We start from the raw sequence: 27,881 nt of genomic DNA, 5'->3' as shown, positions 1-27,881 counted from the left end.
TTGAAAAATTTTTTTTTTGGACTTAGTCATTTTTCCGGCGTTTATCAGACTTTCAGATAGGGCAAATGTCAGTGAGCGTTGCGATTTCAGTTCCAGAGCGATTCTCCCAATGCATCCTTGATATGTAGTCATTTTCAGCCAATTTTCTGGATTTTTGAAAATTTCACTTTTTTGTGAAAATATCCACTAATTGAGGGAATAATATGTGTGAGGGTACCCCAGGATAGTTCCAAATGTGTGTCGGTAGAATATATATCCTACGGGGGTAAAATTGATAAGAGTTGAAAAAATTTTTTTATTTGGAATAAGTCATTTTTCCGAAGTTTATCAAACTTTCAGATAGGGGAAATGTCACTGAGCGTTCCAATTTCAGTTCCAGAGCAATTCGCCCTATGAGTCCTTGATATTTAGTCGTTTTCAGCCAATTTTCTGGATTTTTGAAAATTTCACTTTTTTGTGAAAATATCCACTAAATGAGGAAATAATATGTGTGAGGGTACCATAGGAGAGTTCCAAATGTTTGTGGGTAGAATATATATCCCACGGGGGTAAAATTGAAAAAAGTTGAAAAAAATTTTGTTTTGGACTTAGTCATTTTTCCAGCATTTATCAGACTTTCAGATAGGGCAAATATCAGTGATCGTTCCGATTTCAGTTCCAGAGTGATTCGCCCAATGAGTCCTTGATATTTAGTAGTTTTCAGCCAATTTTCTGGATTTTTGAAAATTTCACTTTTTTGTGAAAATATCCACTAAATGAGGGAATGATATGTGTGAGGGTACCCCAGGAGAGCTCCAAATGTGTGTGGGTAGAATATATATCCCACGGGGGTAAAATTGAAAAAAGTTGAAAAATTTTTTTTTTTGGACTTAGTCATTTTTCCAGCGTTTATCAGACTTTCAGATAGGGCAAATGTCAGTGATCGTTCCGATTTCAGTTCCAGAGTGATTCGCCCAATGAGTCCTTGAAATTTAGTCGTTTTCAGCCAATTTTCTGGATTTTTGAAAATTTCACTTTTTTGTGAAAATATCCACTAAATGAGGGAATAATATGTGTGAGGGTACCCCAGGATAGTTCCAAATGTGTGTGCGTGGAATATATATCCCACGGGGGTAAATTTGAAGAAAGTTGAAAAATTTTTTTTTTTTGGACTTAGTCATTTTTCTGGCATTTATCAGACTTTCAGAGAGGGCAAATGTCAGTGAGCATTTCGATTTCAGTTCCAGAGCGATTCGCCCAATGAGTCCTTGATATTTAGTAGTTTTCAGCCAATTTTCTGGATTTTTGAAAATTTCACTTTTTTTTTTAAATATCCACTAAATGAGGGAATAATATGTGTGAGGGTACCCCAGGAGAGTTCCAAATGTGTGTGGGTAGAATATATATCCCACAGGGGTAAAACTGAAAAAAGTTGAAAAAAAGTTCTTTTTGGACGTAGTCATTTTTCCAGCATTTATCAGACTTTCAGATAGGGCAAATGTCAGTGAGCTTTTCGATTTCAGTTCCAGAGCGATTCGCCCAATGAGTCCTTGATATTTAGCCGTTTTCAGCCAATTTTCTGGATTTTTGAAAATTTCACTTTTTTGTGAAAATATCCACTGAATGAGGGAATAATATGTGTGAGGGTACCCCAGGAAAGTTCCAAATGTGTGTGGGTAGAATATATATCCCACGGAGATAAAATTCAAAAAAGTTGAAAAAATTTTTATTTTGGACTTAGTCATTTTTCTGGCGTTTAGCAGACTTTCACATAGGGCAAGTGTCACTGAGCATTTCGATTTCAGTTCCAGAGCGATTCGCCCAATGAGTCCTTGATATTTAGTCGTTTTCAGCCAATTTCCTGGATTTTTGAAAATTTCACTTTTTTGTGAAAATATCCACTAAATGAGGGAATAATATGTGTGAGGGTACCCCAGGAGAGTTCCAAATGTGTGTGGGTAGAATATATATCCCACGGGGTAAAATTGAAAAAAGTTGAAAAATTTTTTTTTTGGACTTAGTCATTTTTCCGGCGTTTATCAGACTTTCAGATAGGGCAAATGTCAGTGAGCGTTGCGATTTCAGTTCCAGAGCGATTCTCCCAATGCATCCTTGATATGTAGTCATTTTCAGCCAATTTTCTGGATTTTTGAAAATTTCACTTTTTTGTGAAAATATCCACTAAATGAGGGAATAATATGTGTGAGGGTACCCGAGGAAAGTTCCAAATGTGTGTGAGTAGAATATATATCCCACGGGGGTAAAATTGAAAAAAGTTGAAAAATTTTTTTTTTGGACTTAGTCATTTTTCCGGCGTTTATCAGACTTTCAGATAGGGCAAATGTCAGTGAGCGTTGCGATTTCAGTTCCAGAGCGATTCTCCCAAATGCATCCTTGATATGTAGTCATTTTCAGCCAATTTTCTGGATTTTTGAAAATTTCACTTTTTTGTGAAAATATCCACTAAATGAGGTAATAATATGTGTGAGGGTACCCCAGGAGAGTTCCAAATGTGTGTGGGTAGAATATATATCCCACGGGGGTAAAATTGAAAAAAGTTGAAAAAATTTTTTTCTTTGGACTTAGTCATTTTTCCGAAGTTTATCAGACTTTCAGATAGGGCAAATGTCAGTGAGCGTTCCAATTTCAGTTCCAGAGCAATTCGCCCAATGAGTCCTTGATATTTAGTCTTTTTCAGCCAATTTTCTGGATTTTTGAAAATTTCACTTTTTTGTGAAAATATCCACTAAATGAGGGAATAATGTGTGTGGGTAGAATATATATCCCACGGGGGTAAAATTGAAAAAAGTTGAAAAAATTTTTTTCTTTGGACTTAGTCATTTTTCCAGCGTTTATCAGACTTTCAGATAGGGCAAATGTCAGTGATCGTTCCGATTTCAGTTCCAGAGTGATTCGCCAAATGAATCCTTGAAATTTAGTCGTTTTCAGCCAATTTTCTGGATTTTTGAAAATTTCACTTTTTTGTGAAAATATCCACTAAATGAGGGAATAATATGTGTAAGGGTACCCCAGGAGAGTTCCAAATGTGTTTGGGTAGAATATAAATCCCACGGGGGTAAAATTGAAAAAAGTTGAAAAAATTTTTTTTTTTGGACTTAGTCATTTTTACCAGCGTTTATCAGACTTTCACATAGGGCAAATGTCATTGAGCGTTCCAATTTCAGTTCCAGAGCGAATTGCCCAATGAGTCCTTGATATTTAGTCTTTTTCAGCCAATTTTGTAGATTTTTGAAAATTTCACTTTTTTGTGAAAATATCCACTAAATGAGGGAATAATATGTGTGAGGGTATCCCAGGAAAGTTCCAAATGTGTGTGAGTAGAATATATATCCCACGGGGGTAAAATTGAAAAAAGTTGAAAAATTTTTTTTTTTGGACTTAGTCATTTTTCCGGCGTTTATCAGACTTTCAGATAGGGCAAATGTCAGTGAGCGTTTCGATTTCAGTTCCAGAGTGATTCGCCCAATGAGTCCTTGATATTTAGTCGTTTTCAGCCAATATTTTGGATTTTTGAAAATTTCACTTTTTTCTGAAAATATCCACTAAATGAGGGAATAATATGTGTGAGGGTACCCCAGGAGAGTTCCAAATGTGTTTGGGTAGAATATATATCCCACGGGGGTAAAATTGAAAAAAGTTGAAAACATTTTTTTCTTTGGACTTAGTCATTTTTCCGGCGTTTATCAGACTTTCAGATAGGGCAAATGTCATTGAGCGTTCCGATTTCAGTTCCAGAGTGATTCGCCCAATGAGTCCTTGATATTTAGTCGTTTTCAGCCAATTTTCTGGATTTTTGAAAATTTCACTTTTTTGTGAAAATATCCACTAAATGAGGGAATAATATGTGTGAGGGTACCCCAGGAGAGTTCCAAATGTGTGTGCGTAGAATATATATCCCACGGGGGTAAAATTGAAAAAAGTTGAAAAAATTTTTTTTTTTGGACTTAGTCATTTTTCTGGCGTTTATCAGACTTTCAGATAGGGCAAATGTCAGTGAGCATTTCGATTTCAGTTCCAGAGCGATTCGCCCAATGAGTCCTTGATATTTAGTCGTTTTCAGCCAATTTTCTGGATTTTTGAAAATTTCTCTTTTTTGTGAAAATATCCACTAAATGAGGGAATAATATGTGTGAGGGTACCCCAGGAGAGTTCCAAATGTGTGTGGGTAGAATATATATCCCACGGGGGTAAAATTGAAAAAAGTTGAAAATTTTTTTTTTGGACTTAGTCATTTTTCCGGCGTTTATCAGACTTTCACATAGGGCAAATGTCATTCAGCGTTCCAATTTCAGTTCCAGAGCGAATTGCCCAATGAGTCCTTGATATTTAGTCTTTTTCAGCCAATTTTCTAGATTTTTGAAAATTTCACTTTTTTGTGAAAATATCCACTAAATGACGGAATAATATGTGTGAGGATACAACAGGAGAGTTCCAAAAGTGTTTGGGTAGAATATATATCCCACGGGGGTAAAATTGAAAAAAGTTGAAAAAAATATTTTTTGGGACTTAGTCATTTTTCCAGCGTTTATCAGACTTTCAGATAGGGCAAATGTGAGTGAGCGTTCCAATTTCAGTTCCAGAGCAATTCACCCAATGAGACCTTGAAATTTAGTCGTTTTCAGCCAATTTTCTGGATTTTTGAAAATTTCACTTTTTTGTGAAAATATCCACTAAATGAGAGAATAACGTGTGTGGGTAGAATATATATCCCACGGGGGTAAAATTGAAAAAAGTTGAAAACATTTTTTTCTTTGGACTTAGTCATTTTTCCGGCGTTTATCAGACTTTCAGATAGGGAAATGTCACTGAGCGTTCCAATTTCAGTTCCAGAGCGAATTGCCCAATGAGTCCTTGATATTTAGTCTTTTTCAGCCAATTTTCTGGATTTTTGAAAATTTCACTTTTTGTGAAAATATCCACTAAATGAGGGCATAATATGTGTGAAGGTACCCCAGGAGAGTTTCAAATGTGTGTGGGTAGAATATATAACCCACGGGGGTAAAATTGAAAAAAGTTGAAAAAATTTTTTTCTTTGGACTTAGTCATTTTTCCGCCGTTTATCAGACTTTCAGATAGGGCAAATGTCAGTGAGCATTGCGATTTCAGTTCCAGAGCGATTCTCCCAATGCATCCTTGATATGTAGTCATTTTCAGCCAATTTTCTGGATTTTTGAAAATTTCACTTTTTTGTGAAAATATCCACTAAATGAGGGAATAATATGTGTGAGGGTACCCCAGGAAAGTTCCAAATGTGTGTGAGTAGAATATATATCCCACGGGGGTAAAATTGAAAAAAGTTGAAAAATTTTTTTTTTGGACTTAGTCATTTTTCCGGCGTTTATCAGACTTTCAGATAGGGCAAATGTCAGTGAGCGTTGCGATTTCAGTTCCAGAGCGATTCTCCCAATGCATCCTTGATATGTAGTCATTTTCAGCCAATTTTCTGGATTTTTGAAAATTTCACTTTTTTGTGAAAATATCCACTAAATGAGGTAATAATATGTGTGAGGGTACCCCAGGAGAGTTCCAAATGTGTGTGGGTAGAATATATATCCCACGGGGGTAAAATTGAAAAAAGTTGAAAAAATTTTTTTCTTTGGACTTAGTCATTTTTCCGAAGTTTATCAGACTTTCAGATAGGGCAAATGTCAGTGAGCGTTCCAATTTCAGTTCCAGAGCAATTCACCCAATGAGTCCTTGATATTTAGTCTTATTCAGCCAATTTTCTGGATTTTTGAAAATTTCACTTTTTTGTGAAAATATCCACTAAATGAGGGAATAATGTGTGTGGGTAGAATATATATCCCACGGGGGTAAAATTGAAAAAAGTTGAAAAAAATTTTTTCTTTGGACTTAGTCATTTTTCCAGCGTTTATCAGACTTTCAGATAGGGCAAATGTCAGTGATCGTTCCGATTTCAGTTCCAGAGTGATTCGCCAAATGAATCCTTGAAATTTAGTCGTTTTCAGCCAATTTTCTGGATTTTTGAAAATTTCACTTTTTTGTGAAAATATCCACTAAATGAGGGAATAATATGTGTGAGGGTACCCCAGGAGAGTTCCAAATGTGTTTGGGTAGAATATAAATCCCACGGGGGTAAAATTGAAAAAAGTTGAAAAAATTTTTTTTTTTGGACTTAGTCATTTTTAACGGCGTTTATCAGACTTTCACATAGGGCAAATGTCATTGAGCGTTCCAATTTCAGTTCCAGAGCGAATTGCCCAATGAGTCCTTGATATTTAGTCTTTTTCAGCCAATTTTCTAGATTTTTGAAAATTTCACTTTTTTGTGAAAATATCCACTAAATGAGGGAATAATATGTGTGAGGGTACCCCAGGAAAGTTCCAAATGTGTGTGAGTAGAATATATATCCCACGGGGGTAAAATTGAAAAAAGTTGAAAAATTTTTTTTTTTGGACTTAGTCATTTTTCCGGCGTTTATCAGACTTTCAGATAGGGCAAATGTCAGTGAGCGTTTCGATTTCAGTTCCAGAGTGATTCGCCAAATGAGTCCTTGAAATTTAGTCGTTTTCAGCCAATTTTCTGGATTTTTGAAAATTTCACTTTTTTGTGAAAATATCCACTAAATGAGGGAATAATATGTGTGAGGGTACCCCAGGAGAGTTCCAAATGTGTTTGGGTAGAATATAAATCCCACGGGGGTAAAATTGAAAAAAGTTGAAAAAATTTTTTTTTTTGGACTTAGTCATTTTTACCGGCGTTTATCAGACTTTCACATAGGGCAAATGTCATTGAGCGTTCCAATTTCAGTTCCAGAGCGAATTGCCCAATGAGTCCTTGATATTTAGTCTTTTTCAGCCAATTTTCTAGATTTTTGAAAATTTCACTTTTTGTGAAAATATCCACTAAATGAGGGAATAATATGTGTGAAGGTACCCCAGGAGAGTTCCAAATGTGTGTTGGTAGAATATATATCCCACGGGGGTAAAATTGAAAAAAGTTGAAAAAAATTTTTTTTTGGACTTAGTCATTTTTCCAGCGTTTATCAGACTTTCAGATAGGGCAAATGTCAGTGATCGTTCCGATTTCAGTTCCAGAGTGATTCGCCCAATGAGTCCTTGAAATTTAGTCGTTTTCAGCCAATTTTCTGGATTTTTGAAAATTTCACTTTTTTGTGAAAATATCCACTAAATGAGGGAATAATATGTGTGAGGGTACCCCAGGAGAGTTCCAAATGTGTGTGCGTAGAATATATATCCCACGGGGGTAAAATTGAAAAAAGTTGAAAAAATTTTATTTTTTGGACTTAGTCATTTTTTTGGCGTTTATCAGACTTTCAGATAGGGCAAATGTCAGTGAGCATTTCGATTTCAGTTCCAGAGCGATTCGCCCAATGAGTCCTTGATATTTAGTCGTTTTCAGCCAATTTTCTGGATTTTTGAAAATTTCTCTTTTTTGTGAAAATATCCACTAAATGAGGGAATAATATGTGTGAGGGTACCCCAGGAGAGTTCCAAATGTGTGTGGGTAGAATATATATCCCACGGGGGTCAAATTTCAAAAAGTTGAAAAAAATTTTTTTTGGACATAGTCATTTTTCCGCCGTTTATCAGACTTTCAGATAGGGCAAATGTCAGTGAGCGTTGCGATTTCAGTTCCAGAGCGATTCTCCCAATGCATCCTTGATATGTAGTCATTTTCAGCCAATTTTCTGGATTTTTGAAAATTTCACTTTTTTGTGAAAATATCCACTAAACGAGGGAATAATATGTGTGAGGGTACCCCAGGAAAGTTCCAAATGTGTGTGAGTAGAATATATATCCCACGGGGGTAAAATTGAAAAAAGTTGAAAAATTTTTTTTTTGGACTTAGTCATTTTTCCGGCGTTTATCAGACTTTCAGATAGGGCAAATGTCAGTGAGCGTTGCGATTTCAGTTCCAGAGCGATTCTCCCAATGCATCCTTGATATGTAGTCATTTTCAGCCAATTTTCTGGATTTTTGAAAATTTCACTTTTTTGTGAAAATATCCACTAAATGAGGTAATAATATGTGTGAGGGTACCCCAGGAGAGTTCCAAATGTGTGTGGGTAGAATATATATCCCACGGGGGTAAAATTGAAAAAAGTTGAAAAAATTTTTTTCTTTGGACTTAGTCATTTTTCCGAAGTTTATCAGACTTTCAGATAGGGCAAATGTCAGTGAGCGTTCCAATTTCAGTTCCAGAGCAATTCGCCCAATGAGTCCTTGATATTTAGTCTTTTTCAGCCAATTTTCTGGATTTTTGAAAATTTCACTTTTTTGTGAAAATATCCACTAAATGAGGGAATAATGTGTGTGGGTAGAATATAAATCCCACGGGGGTAAAATTGAAAAAAGTTGAAAAAATTTTTTTTTTTGCACTTAGTCATTTTTACCGGCGTTTATCAGACTTTCACATAGGGCAAATGTCATTGAGCGTTCCAATTTCAGTTCCAGAGCGAATTGCCCAATGAGTCCTTGATATTTAGTCTTTTTCAGCCAATTTTCTAGATTTTTGAAAATTTCACTTTTTTGTGAAAATATCCACTAAATGAGGGAATAATATGTGTGAGGGTACCCCAGGAAAGTTCCAAATGTGTGTGAGTAGAATATATATCCCACGGGGGTAAAATTGAAAAAAGTTGAAAAATTTTTTTTTTTGGACTTAGTCATTTTTCCGGCGTTTATCAGACTTTCAGATAGGGCAAATGTCAGTGAGCGTTTCGATTTCAGTTCCAGAGTGATTCGCCCAATGAGTCCTTGATATTTAGTCGTTTTCAGCCAATATTTTGGATTTTTGAAAATTTCACTTTTTTCTGAAAATATCCACTAAATGAGGGAATAATATGTGTGAGGGTACCCCAGGAAAGTTCCAAATGTGTGTGGGTAGAATATATATCCCACGGAGATAAAATTCAAAAAAGTTGAAAAAATTTTTATTTTGGACTTAGTCATTTTTCTGGCGTTTAGCAGACTTTCAGATAGGGCAAGTGTCACTGAGCATTTCGATTTCAGTTCCAGAGCGATTCGCCCAATGAGTCCTTGATATTTAGTCGTTTTCAGCCAATTTCCTGGATTTTTGAAAATTTCACTTTTTTGTGAAAATATCCACTAAATGAGGGAATAATATGTGTGAGGGTACCCCAGGAGAGTTCCAAATGTGTGTGGGTAGAATATATATCCCACGGGGTAAAATTGAAAAAAGTTGAAAATTATTTTTTTTTGACTTAGTCATTTTTCCAGCGTTTATCAGACTTTCAGATAGGGCAAATGTCAGTGATCGTTCCGATTTCAGTTCCAGAGTGATTCGCCAAATGAGTCCTTGAAATTTAGTCGTTTTCAGCCAATTTTCTGGATTTTTGAAAATTTCACTTTTTTGTGAAAATATCCACTAAATGAGGGAATAATATGTGTGAGGGTACCCCAGGAGAGTTCCAAATGTGTTTGGGTAGAATATAAATCCCACGGGGGTAAAATTGAAAAAAGTTGAAAAAATTTTTTTTTTTGGACTTAGTCATTTTTACCGGCGTTTATCAGACTTTCACATAGGGCAAATGTCATTGAGCGTTCCAATTTCAGTTCCAGAGCGAATTGCCCAATGAGTCCTTGATATTTAGTCTTTTTCAGCCAATTTTCTAGATTTTTGAAAATTTCACTTTTTGTGAAAATATCCACTAAATGAGGGAATAATATGTGTGAAGGTACCCCAGGAGAGTTCCAAATGTGTGTTGGTAGAATATATATCCCACGGGGGTAAAATTGAAAAAAGTTGAAAAAAATTTTTTTTTGGACTTAGTCATTTTTCCAGCGTTTATCAGACTTTCAGATAGGGCAAATGTCAGTGATCGTTCCGATTTCAGTTCCAGAGTGATTCGCCCAATGAGTCCTTGAAATTTAGTCGTTTTCAGCCAATTTTCTGGATTTTTGAAAATTTCACTTTTTTGTGAAAATATCCACTAAATGAGGGAATAATATGTGTGAGGGTACCCCAGGAGAGTTCCAAATGTGTGTGCGTAGAATATATATCCCACGGGGGTAAAATTGAAAAAAGTTGAAAAAAATTTTTTTTTTGGACTTAGTCATTTTTCTGGCGTTTATCAGACTTTCAGATAGGGCAAATGTCAGTGAGCATTTCGATTTCAGTTCCAGAGCGATTCGCCCAATGAGTCCTTGATATTTAGTCGTTTTCAGCCAATTTTCTGGATTTTTGAAAATTTCTCTTTTTTGTGAAAATATCCACTAAATGAGGGAATAATATGTGTGAGGGTACCCCAGGAGAGTTCCAAATGTGTGTGGGTAGAATATATATCCCACGGGGGTAAAATTGAAAAAAGTTGAAAAAATTTTTTTCTTTGGACTTAGTCATTTTTCCGAAGTTTATCAGACTTTCAGATAGGGCAAATGTCAGTGAGCGTTCCAATTTCAGTTCCAGAGCAATTCGCCCAATGAGTCCTTGATATTTAGTCTTTTTCAGCCAATTTTCTGGATTTTTGAAAATTTCACTTTTTTGTGAAAATATCCACTAAATGAGGGAATAATATGTGTGAGGGTACCCCAGGAGAGTTCCAAATGTGTTTGGGTAGAATATAAATCCCACGGGGGTAAAATTGAAAAAAGTTGAAAAAATTTTTTTTTTTGGACTTAGTCATTTTTACCGGCGTTTATCAGACTTTCACATAGGGCAAATGTCATTGAGCGTTCCAATTTCAGTTCCAGAGCGAATTGCCCAATGAGTCCTTGATATTTAGTCTTTTTCAGCCAATTTTCTAGATTTTTGAAAATTTCACTTTTTGTGAAAATATCCACTAAATGAGGGAATAATATGTGTGAAGGTACCCCAGGAGAGTTCCAAATGTGTGTTGGTAGAATATATATCCCACGGGGGTAAAATTGAAAAAAGTTGAAAAAAATTTTTTTTTGGACTTAGTCATTTTTCCAGCGTTTATCAGACTTTCAGATAGGGCAAATGTCAGTGATCGTTCCGATTTCAGTTCCAGAGTGATTCGCCCAATGAGTCCTTGAAATTTAGTCGTTTTCAGCCAATTTTCTGGATTTTTGAAAATTTCACTTTTTTGTGAAAATATCCACTAAATGAGGGAATAATATGTGTGAGGGTACCCCAGGAGAGTTCCAAATGTGTGTGCGTAGAATATATATCCCACGGGGGTAAAATTGAAAAAAGTTGAAAAAATTTTATTTTTTGGACTTAGTCATTTTTTTGGCGTTTATCAGACTTTCAGATAGGGCAAATGTCAGTGAGCATTTCGATTTCAGTTCCAGAGCGATTCGCCCAATGAGTCCTTGATATTTAGTCGTTTTCAGCCAATTTTCTGGATTTTTGAAAATTTCTCTTTTTTGTGAAAATATCCACTAAATGAGGGAATAATATGTGTGAGGGTACCCCAGGAGAGTTCCAAATGTGTGTGGGTAGAATATATATCCCACGGGGGTCAAATTTCAAAAAGTTGAAAAAAATTTTTTTTGGACATAGTCATTTTTCCGGCGTTTATCAGACTTTCAGATAGGGCAAATGTCAGTGAGCGTTGCGATTTCAGTTCCAGAGCGATTCTCCCAATGCATCCTTGATATGTAGTCATTTTCAGCCAATTTTCTGGATTTTTGAAAATTTCACTTTTTTGTGAAAATATCCACTAAATGAGGTAATAATATGTGTGAGGGTACCCCAGGAGAGTTCCAAATGTGTGTGGGTAGAATATATATCCCACGGGGGTAAAATTGAAAAAAGTTGAAAAAATTTTTTTCTTTGGACTTAGTCATTTTTCCGAAGTTTATCAGACTTTCAGATAGGGCAAATGTCAGTGAGCGTTCCAATTTCAGTTCCAGAGCAATTCGCCCAATGAGTCCTTGATATTTAGTCTTTTTCAGCCAATTTTCTGGATTTTTGAAAATTTCACTTTTTTGTGAAAATATCCACTAAATGAGGGAATAATGTGTGTGGGTAGAATATAAATCCCACGGGGGTAAAATTGAAAAAAGTTGAAAAAATTTTTTTTTTTGCACTTAGTCATTTTTACCGGCGTTTATCAGACTTTCACATAGGGCAAATGTCATTGAGCGTTCCAATTTCAGTTCCAGAGCGAATTGCCCAATGAGTCCTTGATATTTAGTCTTTTTCAGCCAATTTTCTAGATTTTTGAAAATTTCACTTTTTTGTGAAAATATCCACTAAATGAGGGAATAATATGTGTGAGGGTACCCCAGGAAAGTTCCAAATGTGTGTGAGTAGAATATATATCCCACGGGGGTAAAATTGAAAAAAGTTGAAAAATTTTTTTTTTTGGACTTAGTCATTTTTCCGGCGTTTATCAGACTTTCAGATAGGGCAAATGTCAGTGAGCGTTTCGATTTCAGTTCCAGAGTGATTCGCCCAATGAGTCCTTGATATTTAGTCGTTTTCAGCCAATATTTTGGATTTTTGAAAATTTCACTTTTTTCTGAAAATATCCACTAAATGAGGGAATAATATGTGTGAGGGTACCCCAGGAAAGTTCCAAATGTGTGTGGGTAGAATATATATCCCACGGAGATAAAATTCAAAAAAGTTGAAAAAATTTTTATTTTGGACTTAGTCATTTTTCTGGCGTTTAGCAGACTTTCAGATAGGGCAAGTGTCACTGAGCATTTCGATTTCAGTTCCAGAGCGATTCGCCCAATGAGTCCTTGATATTTAGTCGTTTTCAGCCAATTTCCTGGATTTTTGAAAATTTCACTTTTTTGTGAAAATATCCACTAAATGAGGGAATAATATGTGTGAGGGTACCCCAGGAGAGTTCCAAATGTGTGTGGGTAGAATATATATCCCACGGGGTAAAATTGAAAAAAGTTGAAAATTATTTTTTTTTGACTTAGTCATTTTTCCAGCGTTTATCAGACTTTCAGATAGGGCAAATGTCAGTGATCGTTCCGATTTCAGTTCCAGAGTGATTCGCCAAATGAGTCCTTGAAATTTAGTCGTTTTCAGCCAATTTTCTGGATTTTTGAAAATTTCACTTTTTTGTGAAAATATCCACTAAATGAGGGAATAATATGTGTGAGGGTACCCCAGGAGAGTTCCAAATGTGTTTGGGTAGAATATAAATCCCACGGGGGTAAAATTGAAAAAAGTTGAAAAAATTTTTTTTTTTGGACTTAGTCATTTTTACCGGCGTTTATCAGACTTTCACATAGGGCAAATGTCATTGAGCGTTCCAATTTCAGTTCCAGAGCGAATTGCCCAATGAGTCCTTGATATTTAGTCTTTTTCAGCCAATTTTCTAGATTTTTGAAAATTTCACTTTTTGTGAAAATATCCACTAAATGAGGGAATAATATGTGTGAAGGTACCCCAGGAGAGTTCCAAATGTGTGTTGGTAGAATATATATCCCACGGGGGTAAAATTGAAAAAAGTTGAAAAAAATTTTTTTTTGGACTTAGTCATTTTTCCAGCGTTTATCAGACTTTCAGATAGGGCAAATGTCAGTGATCGTTCCGATTTCAGTTCCAGAGTGATTCGCCCAATGAGTCCTTGAAATTTAGTCGTTTTCAGCCAATTTTCTGGATTTTTGAAAATTTCACTTTTTTGTGAAAATATCCACTAAATGAGGGAATAATATGTGTGAGGGTACCCCAGGAGAGTTCCAAATGTGTGTGCGTAGAATATATATCCCACGGGGGTAAAATTGAAAAAAGTTGAAAAAAATTTTTTTTTTGGACTTAGTCATTTTTCTGGCGTTTATCAGACTTTCAGATAGGGCAAATGTCAGTGAGCATTTCGATTTCAGTTCCAGAGCGATTCGCCCAATGAGTCCTTGATATTTAGTCGTTTTCAGCCAATTTTCTGGATTTTTGAAAATTTCTCTTTTTTGTGAAAATATCCACTAAATGAGGGAATAATATGTGTGAGGGTACCCCAGGAGAGTTCCAAATGTGTGTGGGTAGAATATATATCCCACGGGGGTAAAATTGAAAAAAGTTGAAAAAATTTTTTTCTTTGGACTTAGTCATTTTTCCGAAGTTTATCAGACTTTCAGATAGGGCAAATGTCAGTGAGCGTTCCAATTTCAGTTCCAGAGCAATTCGCCCAATGAGTCCTTGATATTTAGTCTTTTTCAGCCAATTTTCTGGATTTTTGAAAATTTCACTTTTTTGTGAAAATATCCACTAAATGAGGGAATAATATGTGTGAGGGTACCCCAGGAGAGTTCCAAATGTGTTTGGGTAGAATATAAATCCCACGGGGGTAAAATTGAAAAAAGTTGAAAAATTTTTTTTTTTTGGACTTAGTCATTTTTACCGGCGTTTATCAGACTTTCACATAGGGCAAATGTCATTGAGCGTTCCAATTTCAGTTCCAGAGCGAATTGCCCAATGAGTCCTTGATATTTAGTCTTTTTCAGCCAATTTTCTAGATTTTTGAAAATTTCACTTTTTGTGAAAATATCCACTAAATGAGGGAATAATATGTGTGAGGGTACCCCAGGAGAGTTCCAAATGTGTGTGCGTAGAATATATATCCCACGGGGGTAAAATTGAAAAAAGTTGAAAAAATTTTTTTTTTTGGACTTAGTCATTTTTCTGGCGTTTATCAGACTTTCAGATAGGGCAAATGTCAGTGAGCATTTCGATTTCAGTTCCAGAGCGATTCGCCCAATGAGTCCTTGATATTTAGTCGTTTTCAGCCAATTTTCTGGATTTTTGAAAATTTCTCTTTTTTGTGAAAATATCCACTAAATGAGGGAATAATATGTGTGAGGGTACCCTAGGAGAGTTCCAAATGTGTGTGGGTAGAATATATATCCCACGGGGGTAAAATTGAAAAAAGTTGAAAATTTTTTTTTTGGACTTAGTCATTTTTCCGGCGTTTATCAGACTTTCACATAGGGCAAATGTCATTGAGCGTTCCGATTTCAGTTCCAGAGCGATACGCCCAATGAGTCCTTGATATTTAGTCTTTTTCAGCCAATTTTCTGGATTTTTGAAAATGTCACTTTTTTGTGAAAATATCCACTAAATGACGGAATAATATGTGTGAGGATACAACAGGAGAGTTCCAAAAGTGTTTGGGTAGAATATATATCCCACGGGGGTAAAATTGAAAAAAGTTGAAAAAAATATTTTTTGGGACTTAGTCATTTTTCCAGCGTTTATCAGACTTTCAGATAGGGCAAATGTGAGTGAGCATTCCAATTTCAGTTCCAGAGCAATTCGCCCAATGAGACCATGAAATTTAGTCGTTTTCAGCCAATTTTCTGGATTTTTGAAAATTTCACTTTTTTGTGAAAATATCCACTAAATGAGAGAATAATGTGTGTGGGTAGAATATATATCCCACGGGGGTAAAATTGAAAAAAGTTGAAAACATTTTTTTCTTTGGACTTAGTCATTTTTCCGAAGTTTATCAGACTTTCAGATAGGGGAAATGTCAGTGAGTGTTCCGATTTCAGTTCCAGAGCGATTCGCCCAATGAGACCATGAAATTTAGTCGTTTTCAGCCAATTTTCTGGATTTTTGAAAATTTCACTTTTTTGTGAAAATATCCACTAAATGAGAGAATAATGTGTGTGGGTAGAATATATATCCCACGGGGGTAAAATTGAAAAAAGTTGAAAACATTTTTTTCTTTGGACTTAGTCATTTTTCCGAAGTTTATCAGACTTTCAGATAGGGGAAATGTCAGTGAGTGTTCCGATTTCAGTTCCAGAGCGATTCGCCCAATGAGTCCTTGATATTTAGTCTTTTTCAGCCAATTTTCTGGATTTTTGAAAATTTCACTTTTTGTGAAAATATCCACTAAATGAGGGAATAATATGTGTGAAGGTACCCCAGGAGAGTTTCAAATGTGTGTGGGTAGAATATATATCCCACGGGGGTAAAATTGAAAAAAGTTGAAAAAAATATTTTTTGGGACTTAGTCATTTTTCCAGCGTTTATCAGACTTTCAGATAGGGAAATGTCACTGAGCGTTCCAATTTCAGTTCCAGAGCGAATTGCCCAATGAGTTCTTGATATTTAGTCTTTTTCAGCCAATTTTCTGGATTTTTGAAAATTTCACTTTTTTGTGAAAATATCCACTAAATGAGGTAATAATATGTGTGAGGGTACCCCAGGAGAGTTCCAAATGTGTGTGGGTAGAATATATATCCCACGGGGGTAAAATTGAAAAAAGTTGAAAAAATTTTTTTCTTTGGACTTAGTCATTTTTCCGAAGTTTATCAGACTTTCAGATAGGGCAAATGTCAGTGAGCGTTCCAATTTCAGTTCCAGAGCAATTCGCCCAATGAGTCCTTGATATTTAGTCTTTTTCAGCCAATTTTCTGGATTTTTGAAAATTTCACTTTTTTGTGAAAATATCCACTAAATGAGGGAATAATGTGTGTGGGTAGAATATATATCCCACGGGGGTAAAATTGAAAAAAGTTGAAAAAATTTTTTTCTTTGGACTTAGTCATTTTTCCAGCGTTTATCAGACTTTCAGATAGGGCAAATGTCAGTGATCGTTCCGATTTCAGTTCCAGACTGATTCGCCAAATGAATCCTTGAAATTCAGTCGTTTTCAGCCAATTTTCTGGATTTTTGAAAATTTCACTTTTTTGTGAAAATATCCACTAAATGAGGGAATAATATGTGTGAGGGTACCCCAGGAGAGTTCCAAATGTGTTTGGGTAGAATATAAATCCCACGGGGGTAAAATTGAAAAAAGTTGAAAAAAATTTTTTTTTTGGACTTAGTCATTTTTACCGGCGTTTATCAGACTTTCACATAGGGCAAATGTCATTGAGCGTTCCAATTTCAGTTCCAGAGCGAATTGCCCAATGAGTCCTTGATATTTTGTCTTTTTCAGCCAATTTTCTAGATTTTTGAAAATTTCACTTTTTTGTGAAAATATCCACTAAATGAGGGAATAATATGTGTGAGGGTACCCCAGGAAAGTTCCAAATGTGTGTGAGTAGAATATCTATCCCACGGGGGTAAAATTGAAAAAAGTTGAAAAATTTTTTTTTTTGGACTTAGTCATTTTTCCGGCGTTTATCAGACCTTCAGATAGGGCAAATGTCAGTGAGCGTTTCGATTTCAGTTCCAGAGTGATTCGCCCAATGAGTCCTTGATATTTAGTCGTTTTCAGCCAATATTTTGGATTTTTGAAAATTTCACTTTTTTGGGAAAATATCCACTAAATGACGGAATAATATGTGTTAGGATACAACAGGAGAGTTCCAAAAGTGTTTGGGTAGAATATATATCCCACGGGGGTAAAATTGAAAAAAGTTGAAAAAAATATTTTTTGGGACTTAGTCATTTTTCCAGCGTTTATCAGACTTTCAGATAGGGCAAATGTGAGTGAGCGTTCCAATTTCAGTTCCAGAGCAATTCGCCCAATGAGACCATGAAATTTAGTCGTTTTCAGCCAATTTTCTGGATTTTTGAAAATTTCACTTTTTTGTGAAAATATCCACTAAATGAGGTAATAATATGTGTGAGGGTACCCCAGGAGAGTTCCAAATGTGTGTGGGTAGAATATATATCCCACGGGGGTAAAATTGAAAAAAGTTGAAAAAATTTTTTTCTTTGGACTTAGTCATTTTTCCGAAGTTTATCAGACTTTCAGATAGGGCAAATGTCAGTGAGCGTTCCAATTTCAGTTCCAGAGCAATTCGCCCAATGAGTCCTTGATATTTAGTCTTTTTCAGCCAATTTTCTGGATTTTTGAAAATTTCACTTTTTTGTGAAAATATCCACTAAATGAGGGAATAATGTGTGTGGGTAGAATATATATCCCACGGGGGTAAAATTGAAAAAAGTTGAAAAAATTTTTTTCTTTGGACTTAGTCATTTTTCCAGCGTTTATCAGACTTTCAGATAGGGCAAATGTCAGTGATCGTTCCGATTTCAGTTCCAGACTGATTCGCCAAATGAATCCTTGAAATTCAGTCGTTTTCAGCCAATTTTCTGGATTTTTGAAAATTTCACTTTTTTGTGAAAATATCCACTAAATGAGGGAATAATATGTGTGAGGGTACCCCAGGAGAGTTCCAAATGTGTTTGGGTAGAATATAAATCCCACGGGGGTAAAATTGAAAAAAGTTGAAAAAAATTTTTTTTTTGGACTTAGTCATTTTTACCGGCGTTTATCAGACTTTCACATAGGGCAAATGTCATTGAGCGTTCCAATTTCAGTTCCAGAGCGAATTGCCCAATGAGTCCTTGATATTTTGTCTTTTTCAGCCAATTTTCTAGATTTTTGAAAATTTCACTTTTTTGTGAAAATATCCACTAAATGAGGGAATAATATGTGTGAGGGTACCCCAGGAAAGTTCCAAATGTGTGTGAGTAGAATATCTATCCCACGGGGGTAAAATTGAAAAAAGTTGAAAAATTTTTTTTTTTGGACTTAGTCATTTTTCCGGCGTTTATCAGACCTTCAGATAGGGCAAATGTCAGTGAGCATTTCGATTTCAGTTCCAGAGTGATTCGCCCAATGAGTCCTTGATATTTAGTCGTTTTCAGCCAATATTTTGGATTTTTGAAAATTTCACTTTTTTCTGAAAATATCCACTAAATGAGGGAATAATATGTGTGAGGGTACCCCAGGAAAGTTCCAAATGTGTGTGGGTAGAATATATATCCCACGGGGGTAAAATTGAAAAAAGTTGAAAACATTTTTTTCTTTGGACTTAGTCATTTTTCCGGCGTTTATCAGACTTTCAGATAGGGCAAATGTCAGTCAGCGTTGCGTTTTCAGTTCCAGAGCGATTCTCCCAATGCATCCTTGATATGTAGTCGTTTTCAGCCAATTTTCTGGATTTTTGAAAATTTCACTTTTTTGTGAAAATATCCACTAAATGAGGGAATAATATGTGTGAGGGTACCCCAGGAGAGTTCCAAATGTGTGTGGGTAGAATATATATCCCACGGGGGTAAAATTGAAAAAAGTTGAAAAAATTTTTTTCTTTGGACTTAGTCATTTTTCCGAAGTTTATCAGACTTTCAGATAGGGCAAATGTCAGTGAGCGTTCCAATTTCAGTTCCAGAGCAATTCGCCCAATGAGTCCTTGATATTTAGTCTTTTTCAGCCAATTTTCTGGATTTTTGAAAATTTCACTTTTTTGTGAAAATATCCACTAAATGAGGGAATAATATGTGTGAGGGTACCCCAGGAGAGTTCCAAATGTGTTTGGGTAGAATATAAATCCCACGGGGGTAAAATTGAAAAAAGTTGAAAAAATTTTTTTTTTTGGACTTAGTCATTTTTACCGGCGTTTATCAGACTTTCACATAGGGCAAATGTCATTGAGCGTTCCAATTTCAGTTCCAGAGCGAATTGCCCAATGAGTCCTTGATATTTAGTCTTTTTCAGCCAATTTTCTAGATTTTTGAAAATTTCACTTTTTGTGAAAATATCCACTAAATGAGGGAATAATATGTGTGAGGGTACCCCAGGAGAGTTCCAAATGTGTGTGCGTAGAATATATATCCCACGGGGGTAAAATTGAAAAAAGTTGAAAAAATTTTTTTTTTTGGACTTAGTCATTTTTCTGGCGTTTATCAGACTTTCAGATAGGGCAAATGTCAGTGAGCATTTCGATTTCAGTTCCAGAGCGATTCGCCCAATGAGTCCTTGATATTTAGTCGTTTTCAGCCAATTTTCTGGATTTTTGAAAATTTCTCTTTTTTGTGAAAATATCCACTAAATGAGGGAATAATATGTGTGAGGGTACCCTAGGAGAGTTCCAAATGTGTGTGGGTAGAATATATATCCCACGGGGGTAAAATTGAAAAAAGTTGAAAATTTTTTTTTTGGACTTAGTCATTTTTCCGGCGTTTATCAGACTTTCACATAGGGCAAATGTCATTGAGCGTTCCGATTTCAGTTCCAGAGCGATACGCCCAATGAGTCCTTGATATTTAGTCTTTTTCAGCCAATTTTCTGGATTTTTGAAAATGTCACTTTTTTGTGAAAATATCCACTAAATGACGGAATAATATGTGTGAGGATACAACAGGAGAGTTCCAAAAGTGTTTGGGTAGAATATATATCCCACGGGGGTAAAATTGAAAAAAGTTGAAAAAAATATTTTTTGGGACTTAGTCATTTTTCCAGCGTTTATCAGACTTTCAGATAGGGCAAATGTGAGTGAGCGTTCCAATTTCAGTTCCAGAGCAATTCGCCCAATGAGACCATGAAATTTAGTCGTTTTCAGCCAATTTTCTGGATTTTTGAAAATTTCACTTTTTTGTGAAAATATCCACTAAATGAGAGAATAATGTGTGTGGGTAGAATATATATCCCACGGGGGTAAAATTGAAAAAAGTTGAAAACATTTTTTTCTTTGGACTTAGTCATTTTTCCGAAGTTTATCAGACTTTCAGATAGGGGAAATGTCAGTGAGTGTTCCGATTTCAGTTCCAGAGCGATTCGCCCAATGAGACCATGAAATTTAGTCGTTTTCAGCCAATTTTCTGGATTTTTGAAAATTTCACTTTTTTGTGAAAATATCCACTAAATGAGAGAATAATGTGTGTGGGTAGAATATATATCCCACGGGGGTAAAATTGAAAAAAGTTGAAAACATTTTTTTCTTTGGACTTAGTCATTTTTCCGAAGTTTATCAGACTTTCAGATAGGGGAAATGTCAGTGAGTGTTCCGATTTCAGTTCCAGAGCGATTCGCCCAATGAGTCCTTGATATTTAGTCTTTTTCAGCCAATTTTCTGGATTTTTGAAAATTTCACTTTTTGTGAAAATATCCACTAAATGAGGGAATAATATGTGTGAAGGTACCCCAGGAGAGTTTCAAATGTGTGTGGGTAGAATATATATCCCACGGGGGTAAAATTGAAAAAAGTTGAAAAAAATATTTTTTGGGACTTAGTCATTTTTCCAGCGTTTATCAGACTTTCAGATAGGGCAAATGTCAGTGAGCATTTCGATTTCAGTTCCATAGCGATTCGCCCAATGAGTCCTTGATATTTAGTCGTTTTCAGCCAATTTTCTGGATTTTTGAAAATGTCACTTTTTTGGGAAAATATCCACTAAATGACGGAATAATATGTGTGAGGATACAACAGGAGAGTTCCAAAAGTGTTTGGGTAGAATATATATCCCACGGGGGTAAAATTGAAAAAAGTTGAAAAAATTTTTTCTTTGGACTTAGTCATTTTTCCAGCGTTTATCAGACTTTCAGATAGGGCAAATGTGAGTGAGCGTTCCAATTTCAGTTCCAGAGCAATTCGCCCAATGAGACCTTGAAATTTAGTCGTTTTCAGCCAATTTTCTGGATTTTTGAAAATTTCACTTTTTGTGAAAATATCCACTAAATGAGGGAATAATGTGTGTGGGTAGAATATATATCCCACGGGGGTAAAATTGAAAAAAGTTGAAAAAATTTTTTTCTTTGGACTTAGTCATTTTTCCGAAGTTTATCAGACTTTCAGATAGGGGAAATGTCATTGAGCGTTCCGATTTCAGTTCCAGAGCAATTCGCCCAATGAGTCCTTGATATTTAGTCTTTTTCAGCCAATTTTCTGGATTTTTGAAAATTTCACTTTTTTGTGAAAATATCCACTAAATGAGGGAATAATATGTGTGAGGGTACGTACCCCAGGAGAGTTCCAAATGTGTGTGGGTAGAATATATATCCCACGGGGGTAAAATTGAAAAAAGTTGAAAAAAATTTTTTCTTTGGACTTAGTCATTTTTCCAGCGTTTATCAGACTTTCAGATAGGGCAAATGTGAGTGAGCGTTCCAATTTCAGTTCCAGAGCAATTCGCCCAATGAGACCTTGAAATTTAGTCGTTTTCAGCCAATTTTCTGGATTTTTGAAAATTTCACTTTTTTGTGAAAATATCCACTAAATGAGAGAATAATGTGTGTGGGTAGAATATATATCCCATGGGGGTAAAATTGAAAAAAGTTGAAAACATTTTTTTCTTTGGACTTAGTCATTTTTCCGGCGTTTATCAGACTTTCAGATAGGGGAAATGTCACTAAGCATTACAAATTCAGTTCCAGAGCGAATTGCCCAATGAGTCCTTGATATTTAGTCTTTTTCAGCCAATTTTCTGGATTTTTGAAAATTTCACTTTTTGTGAAAATATCCTCTAAATGAGGGAATAATATGTGTGAAGGTACCCCAGGAGAGTTTCAAATGTGTGTGGGTAGAATATATACCCCACGGGGGTAAAATTGAAAAAAGTTGAAAAAATTTTTTTCTTTGGACTTAGTCATTTTTCCGAAGTTTATCAGACTTTCAGATAGGGCAAATGTCAGTGAGCGTTCCAATTTCAGTTCCAGAGCAATTCGCCCAATGAGTCCTTGATATTTAGTCTTTTTCAGCCAATTTTCTGGATTTTTGAAAATTTCACTTTTTTGTGAAAATATCCACTAAATGAGGGAATAATATGTGTGAGGGTACCCGAGGAGAGTTCCAAATGTGTTTGGGTAGAATATAAATCCCACGGGGGTAAAATTGAAAAAAGTTGAAAAAATTTTTTTTTTTGGACTTAGTCATTTTTACCGGCGTTTATCAGACTTTCACATAGGGCAAATGTCATTGAGCGTTCCAATTTCAGTTCCAGAGCGAATTGCCCAATGAGTCCTTGATATTTAGTCTTTTTCAGCCAATTTTCTAGATTTTTGAAAATTTCACTTTTTGTGAAAATATCCACTAAATGAGGGAATAATATGTGTGAGGGTACCCCAGGAGAGTTCCAAATGTGTGTGCGTAGAATATATATCCCACGGGGGTAAAATTGAAAAAAGTTGAAAAAATTTTTTTTTTTGGACTTAGTCATTTTTCTGGCGTTTATCAGACTTTCAGATAGGGCAAATGTCAGTGAGCATTTCGATTTCAGTTCCAGAGCGATTCGCCCAATGAGTCCTTGATATTTAGTCGTTTTCAGCCAATTTTCTGGATTTTTGAAAATTTCTCTTTTTTGTGAAAATATCCACTAAATGAGGGAATAATATGTGTGAGGGTACCCTAGGAGAGTTCCAAATGTGTGTGGGTAGAATATATATCCCACGGGGGTAAAATTGAAAAAAGTTGAAAATTTTTTTTTTGGACTTAGTCATTTTTCCGGCGTTTATCAGACTTTCACATAGGGCAAATGTCATTGAGCGTTCCGATTTCAGTTCCAGAGCGATACGCCCAATGAGTCCTTGATATTTAGTCTTTTTCAGCCAATTTTCTGGATTTTTGAAAATGTCACTTTTTTGTGAAAATATCCACTAAATGACGGAATAATATGTGTGAGGATACAACAGGAGAGTTCCAAAAGTGTTTGGGTAGAATATATATCCCACGGGGGTAAAATTGAAAAAAGTTGAAAAAAATATTTTTTGGGACTTAGTCATTTTTCCAGCGTTTATCAGACTTTCAGATAGGGCAAATGTGAGTGAGCGTTCCAATTTCAGTTCCAGAGCAATTCGCCCAATGAGACCATGAAATTTAGTCGTTTTCAGCCAATTTTCTGGATTTTTGAAAATTTCACTTTTTTGTGAAAATATCCACTAAATGAGAGAATAATGTGTGTGGGTAGAATATATATCCCACGGGGGTAAAATTGAAAAAAGTTGAAAACATTTTTTTCTTTGGACTTAGTCATTTTTCCGAAGTTTATCAGACTTTCAGATAGGGGAAATGTCAGTGAGTGTTCCGATTTCAGTTCCAGAGCGATTCGCCCAATGAGACCATGAAATTTAGTCGTTTTCAGCCAATTTTCTGGATTTTTGAAAATTTCACTTTTTTGTGAAAATATCCACTAAATGAGAGAATAATGTGTGTGGGTAGAATGTATATCCCACGGGGGTAAAATTGAAAAAAGTTGAAAACATTTTTTTCTTTGGACTTAGTCATTTTTCCGAAGTTTATCAGACTTTCAGATAGGGGAAATGTCAGTGAGTGTTCCGATTTCAGTTCCAGAGCGATTCGCCCAATGAGTCCTTGATATTTAGTCTTTTTCAGCCAATTTTCTGGATTTTTGAAAATTTCACTTTTTGTGAAAATATCCACTAAATGAGGGAATAATATGTGTGAAGGTACCCCAGGAGAGTTTCAAATGTGTGTGGGTAGAATATATATCCCACGGGGGTAAAATTGAAAAAAGTTGAAAAAAATATTTTTTGGGACTTAGTCATTTTTCCAGCGTTTATCAGACTTTCAGATAGGGCAAATGTCAGTGAGCATTTCGATTTCAGTTCCATAGCGATTCGCCCAATGAGTCCTTGATATTTAGTCGTTTTCAGCCAATTTTCTGGATTTTTGAAAATGTCACTTTTTTGGGAAAATATCCACTAAATGACGGAATAATATGTGTGAGGATACAACAGGAGAGTTCCAAAAGTGTTTGGGTAGAATATATATCCCACGGGGGTAAAATTGAAAAAAGTTGAAAAAATTTTTTCTTTGGACTTAGTCATTTTTCCAGCGTTTATCAGACTTTCAGATAGGGCAAATGTGAGTGAGCGTTCCAATTTCAGTTCCAGAGCAATTCGCCCAATGAGACCTTGAAATTTAGTCGTTTTCAGCCAATTTTCTGGATTTTTGAAAATTTCACTTTTTGTGAAAATATCCACTAAATGAGGGAATAATGTGTGTGGGTAGAATATATATCCCACGGGGGTAAAATTGAAAAAAGTTGAAAAAATTTTTTTCTTTGGACTTAGTCATTTTTCCGAAGTTTATCAGACTTTCAGATAGGGGAAATGTCATTGAGCGTTCCGATTTCAGTTCCAGAGCAATTCGCCCAATGAGTCCTTGATATTTAGTCTTTTTCAGCCAATTTTCTGGATTTTTGAAAATTTCACTTTTTTGTGAAAATATCCACTAAATGAGGGAATAATATGTGTGAGGGTACGTACCCCAGGAGAGTTCCAAATGTGTGTGGGTAGAATATATATCCCACGGGGGTAAAATTGAAAAAAGTTGAAAAAATTTTTTTCTTTGGACTTAGTCATTTTTCCAGCGTTTATCAGACTTTCAGATAGGGCAAATGTGAGTGAGCGTTCCAATTTCAGTTCCAGAGCAATTCGCCCAATGAGACCTTGAAATTTAGTCGTTTTCAGCCAATTTTCTGGATTTTTGAAAATTTCACTTTTTTGTGAAAATATCCACTAAATGAGAGAATAATGTGTGTGGGTAGAATATATATCCCATGGGGGTAAAATTGAAAAAAGTTGAAAACATTTTTTTCTTTGGACTTAGTCATTTTTCCGGCGTTTATCAGACTTTCAGATAGGGGAAATGTCACTAAGCATTACAAATTCAGTTCCAGAGCGAATTGCCCAATGAGTCCTTGATATTTAGTCTTTTTCAGCCAATTTTCTGGATTTTTGAAAATTTCACTTTTTGTGAAAATATCCTCTAAATGAGGGAATAATATGTGTGAAGGTACCCCAGGAGAGTTTCAAATGTGTGTGGGTAGAATATATACCCCACGGGGGTAAAATTGAAAAAAGTTGAAAAAATTTTTTTCTTTGGACTTAGTCATTTTTCCAAAGTTTATCAGACTTTCAGATAGGGGAAATGTCATTGAGCGTTCCGATTTCAGTTCCAGAGCAATTCGCCCAATGAGTCCTTGATATTTAGTCTTTTTCAGCCAATTTTCTGGATTTTTGAAAATTTCACTTTTTTGTGAAAATATCCACTAAATGAGGGAATAATATGTGTGAGGGTACGTACCCCAGGAGAGTTCCAAATGTGTGTGGGTAGAATATATATCCCACGGGGGTAAAATTGAAAAAAGTTGAAAAAAATTTTTTCTTTGGACTTAGTCATTTTTCCGAAGTTTATCAGACTTTCAGATAGGGCAAATGTGAGTGAGCGTTCCAATTTCAGTTCCAGAGCAATTCGCCCAATGAGACCTTGAAATTTAGTCGTTTTCAGCCAATTTTCTGGATTTTTGAAAATTTCACTTTTTTGTGAAAATATCCACTAAATGAGGGAATAATGTGTGTGGGTAGAATATATATCCCAAGGGGGTAAAATTGGAAAAAGTTGAAAACATTTTTTTCTTTGGACTTAGTCATTTTTCCGGCGTTTATCAGACTTTCAGATAGGGGAAATGTCACTGAGCATTCCAATTTCAGTTCCAGAGCGAATTGCCCAATGAGTCCTTGATATTTAGTCTTTTTCAGCCAATTTTCTGGATTTTTGAAAATTTCACTTTTTGTGAAAATATCCACTAAATGAGGGAATAATATGTGTGAAGGTACCCCAGGAGAGTTTCAAATGTGTGTGGGTAGAATATATATCCCACGGGGGTAAAATTGAAAAAAGTTGAAAAAAAATTTTTTTTGGACTTAGTCATTTTTCCGGCGTTTATCAGACTTTCAGGTAGGGCAAATGTCAGTGAGCATTTCCTTTTCAGTTCCAGAGCGATTCGCCCACTGCATCCTTGATATTTAGTTGTTTTCAGCCAATATTTTGGATTTTTGAAATTTTCACTTTTTTGTGAAAATATCCACTAAATGAGGGAATAATATGTGTGAGGGTACCCCAGGAGAGTTCCAAATGTATGTGGGTAGAATATATATCCCACGGGGGTAAAATTGAAAAAAGTTGAAAAAAAAATTTTTTTGGACTTAGTCATTTTTCTGGCGTTTATTAGACTTTCAGATAGGGCAAATGTCAGTAAGCGTTCCGATTTCAGTTCCAGAGCGATTCGCCCAATGAGTCCTTGATATTTAGTCATTTTCCGCCAACTTTCTGGATTTTTGAAAATTTCACTTTTTTGTGAAAATATCCACTAAATGAGGGAATAATATGTGTGAGGGTACGTACCCCAGGAGAGTTCCAAATGTGTGTGGGTAGAATATATATCCCACGGGGGTAAAATTGAAAAAAGTTGAAAAAAATTTTTTCTTTGGACTTAGTCATTTTTCCGAAGTTTATCAGACTTTCAGATAGGGCAAATGTGAGTGAGCGTTCCAATTTCAGTTCCAGAGCAATTCGCCCAATGAGACCTTGAAATTTAGTCGTTTTCAGCCAATTTTCTGGATTTTTGAAAATTTCACTTTTTTGTGAAAATATCCACTAAATGAGGGAATAATGTGTGTGGGTAGAATATATATCCCACGGGGGTAAAATTGGAAAAAGTTGAAAACATTTTTTTCTTTGGACTTAGTCATTTTTCCGGCGTTTATCAGACTTTCAGATAGGGGAAATGTCACTGAGCATTTCGATTTCAGTTCCAGAGCGATTCGCCCACTGAGTCCTTGATATTTAGTTGTTTTCAGCCAATATTTTGGATTTTTGAAAATTTCACTTTTTTGTGAAGATATCCACTAAATGAGGGAATAATATGTGTGAGGGTACCCCAGGAGAGTTCCAAATGTGTGTGGGTAGAATATATATCCCACGGGGGTAAAATTGAAAAAAGTTTAAAAAAATTTTTTTAGACTTAGTCATTTTTCTGGCATTTATCAGACTTTCAGATAGGGCAAATGTCAGTGAGCATTTCGATTTCAGTTCCAGAGCGATTCGCCCACTGAGTCCTTGATATTTAGTTGTTTTCAGCCAATATTTTGGATTTTTGAAAATTTCACTTTTTTGTGAAGATATCCACTAAATGAGGGAATAATATGTGTGAGGGTACCCCAGGAGAGTTCCAAATGTGTGTGGGTAGAATTTATATCCCACGAGGGTAAAATTGAAAAAGTTGAAAAAAATTTTTTTTTGGACTTCGTCATTTTTCCAACGTTTGTCAGACTTTCAGATAGGGGAAATGTCAGTGAGCGTTCCGATTTTAGTTCCAGAGAAATCCGCCCAATGAGTCCTTGATATTTAGCCAATTTTCAGCCAATTTTCCAAATGTTCCAAATGTGTGTGGGTAGAATATATATCCCACGGGGGTAAAATTGAAAAAAGTTTAAAAAATTTTTTTTTTGGACTTAGTCATTT

The sequence above is a fragment of the Phyllobates terribilis genome, unplaced genomic scaffold, assembly GCF_046119375.1.
Source record: "Phyllobates terribilis strain yellow unplaced genomic scaffold, ASM4611937v1 Scaffold_2__4_contigs__length_985480577, whole genome shotgun sequence".
NCBI classification, from domain to species: Eukaryota; Metazoa; Chordata; class Amphibia; order Anura; family Dendrobatidae; genus Phyllobates; species Phyllobates terribilis.
The sequence above is the reverse complement of the archived record's forward strand: the minus strand, read 5'-3'. Positions refer to the sequence as shown.